The following is a 3604-nucleotide window of genomic DNA, read 5'->3' as shown; positions in this document are numbered from 1 at the left end:
ACAGGGTTTACAGAAGGTAATGGTGAAAGACTTCTCTTGAAATATTGTTCCATGAAATGCTTTACTTTTTGAGATAACATTAAAACAATATCAATTCTCGATATTGAGATTTACGGATTTATTTTAAACACATGTCATGACACGGCAAAGCGTGCGGAAACAAGGGTGGGTTTTCCCGTTATTTTCTCCCGACTCTGATGACTGATTGAGCCTAAATTTTCACAGGTTTGTTATTTTATATATAAGTTGTGATACACGAAGTGTGGGCCTTGGACAATACTGTTTACCGAAAGTGTCCAATGGCTTTAATGTGCTGTATTTTATATTTTCTAAACATTGCTTCTTTGCATGCATTGTTGGTTGGTGCAAGGGAGCATTTTTACTCATTTTAATTTAATCTCAGCAATATTTGCTAGGCTTGATTAGTTATCATGGGCTTTGGTGGAAGTTATTTGTAAATGCTTACAGTAAGAAGGTTACCAACAAAAGTACAATCTTAAACCAGTGTGACTCGGGTATCTTGCTTATTATGTTTGCTTGGTGAAATTTGGCCCAGAAAATACATTTGATAAACCGAGTTGGATGGGACTACCTTTCATCGAGTGTTTCCCTTAAAATATTTCCATTTTAAATAAAAAAGTTAATTCTAGTATCTTAAATGCTTAGTTTAGGCGTAAAAAATTATGGATACATTCGTTCTGATGACATTTATTCCATTCTGTAAACTATTTTAAATAAATGATTCATGTTTAACTATCTTCTTGTTCTTTCAAACTGTTCTTCCGTTTTAAAGGGTGGCACCAAATAGTTTTCGTGGTTTATAATCTTAGAGAATATCTTCAGAGTTGCTATAATAATTAAAAGTGCATCAACATCTCCTTAATTTGTAGCATTGAATGATCTTGATGTAGTAACATTGTGTATTTGTAAATAGTTCTTCTTTTGTATTGACTTACTGAACATTCATTTTGTGATTTTGTTATTCTGAACATCGATTAAATTAAAATCTCTAAACTGACACATGAGCAAATCAGAAATTAGAGGCAGGTCATGTAAATTATCATAATGAGGATTTTTTTCCCGCTTCCCAAAAATATTCTCAATTTTGGCAAATACATAAACCTTGGCAAAATGTTAATCAATATTTAGGTTTTATTATCTCGAAAATGTAACAAGTAATGTTTTGCTAAATTGTTGGATGGTTGGTGTGCTTGAAGGAACTTGCTGTTCTCCAAACTAATGAATTCTCAACATTACACACCCTGGGAAATGTTAAAATTGTTGAAAGGGAAAACAAAATGACCAAATAATAATATACAAAAACCCTTAATTGTTTGCTATAAATGTTAATTTTTAGTTTTGAATTCCCATTAGAAGAAAGGAGTTTTTATATTTGATATATTCAAGTACTGGAAACTGTGTACATGCAAATATTTAATTTATCATTATAAGACTATCTTATGAGGGTCAATCAAAATATAAATATTCAGATATCATGTTATCATTTATTTCATCGGCATATTTATTTTATGATTACTTTTACTGTAATTTTTTAAAGGAAACTGTAAATTTTAGTCCAGTTAGTGATAAAGTACACCACCAAGGGATGGTACACGTTTGGTATTTACTCAAAACAAATATTAACTTAAAAACTGACTCGGTAACATGCATTGGAGAGCTGTTGATAGTATAAAACATTGTGGGAAACGACTCCCTCTGAAGTAACATAGTTTTTGAGGTAATTTCTCACTAAAATAATAAAAGACTTCTAGCTATAGAAGTCTTTTATTATTATCTGAAAGCACACACATTCGTCCAACAAGGGTGTTTTTTCTTTCATTATTTTCTCGTAACTTCGATGACCAATTGAGCCCGAATTTTCACAGGCTTGTTATTTTATGGTTATGATGGGATACACTAAGTAGGAAGACTGGTCTTTGACAATTACCGAACGTGTACCTTCCCTCTAAAGGCAGTGGACACTATTGGTAATTGTCAAAGACTAGCCTTCACAGTTGGTGTATCTCAACATATGCATGAAATAACAAACATGTGAAAATTTGAGCTCAATCGGTCATCGAAGTTGCGAGATAATAATGAAAGAAAAATAACCCTTGTCACACGAAGTTGTGTGCGTTTAGATGGTTGATTTCGAGACCTCGAGTTCTAAATCTGAGGTCTCGAAATCAAATTCGTGGAAAATTACTTCTTTCTCGAAAACTATGGCACTTCAGAGGGAGCTGTTTCTCACAATGTTTTATACCATTAACCTCTCTCCATTACTCGTCACCAAGAAAGGTTTTATGGCAATAATTATTTTGAGTAATTACCAATAGTGTCCACTGCCTTTAAGGGCTAATCCACTTAGTATCATTTATTGGCCCTATTTATGGGGCTAGTCAGCCGTGTATGGAGTTTTTATAGCTGTAATAAAATGCATTGTTTTGAACGAAATTATATAAAACATATTGTCAGTTTATCAATATTTGTATGTTCTGAAAATATTACAGTTAGTTTCTGTAAGCGTAATAAATCATCGATAAGCCACTGTACGTTTTCTTCTAGTCTTCTTCATTCTCTTTGGGAAAATGGGAAGGAAAATCTTGGAAACTTGCAAAAAATAGTTGTTTAAAAGGAAATTTAGTATTTTTGTCAACAATTCATGGGACAAAACAAGATGTATAGATAAAATGGAATATCTAAAACGACAATTATGATCATGAAACCTTTTAGCCCAACCTTTGGCTTGGGACTAGAAACCAATGTGTAGATTTAACATCTTCTGTCGATCTTTGCAGCACATTTGGATAATTTAATAGGTCACTTCCAACACACTAAAAAAGACAAACCATTTTATACGTATATGGTGAAGTAAAAGAAGCCTCTATAAAGTCAAAATTTAAAAGAAAAGAAAAAACACCTTCAAAACTTTGCGAGTCCATTATAAATAGCAGACTGCAATGGATGTGTAATTAAATTAGTGAACCGAATGTCCGGTGACTACATAACTGAAGGGTCGAGCTGTAGTTTTAAAACATGCGTTGAATATGCAAACCTCATAATGCAAACCTCACTGTAAGTCCATCTGCTAAGGCCCATATGTGGACAAATTATGCACTTGTAAAAAGCATGAAACTTCATACAATTGATCTTAAAATTTAGCCTACCATATTCCTCTTGGATGCCAACTGAATGGTACGGGGCGAGTCCAGTCTCAGTCTAGCAGAAGGGTGTCGCGTGCGGTGCGCGTGCCGAGGGCTGCCTTGACAGTACAACGTGCTAGACAGCGAAAGGCTGGATGCAAAATGCAGCCGCCGTCACACCATGTGGGTTTGTTACGTAATGACATTACATTTCTCTCTGTTTGTGGGCGAGGTCAATCACTTGCGGTGGTCCAACAACAATGTCAACAGCTCAAACAACAAAACAGAAAACAATCTTAAAATGTTTGTACAAACATACGCGGGGAAAGGCCCAACTTGTATTGACTGGAAACTTTATTGTATATAAAGTGATATAGTCAATTAGATTTGTTTTAATTAGAAATGAATAATGAATTACAAACATCTGCACCGTGTGCACATGGTTCTTTTGGAACCCGTTA

This window comes from Asterias rubens, chromosome 10 (assembly GCF_902459465.1).
Source record: "Asterias rubens chromosome 10, eAstRub1.3, whole genome shotgun sequence".
NCBI classification, from domain to species: Eukaryota; Metazoa; Echinodermata; class Asteroidea; order Forcipulatida; family Asteriidae; genus Asterias; species Asterias rubens.
Note: the sequence above shows the minus strand (reverse complement) of the source record.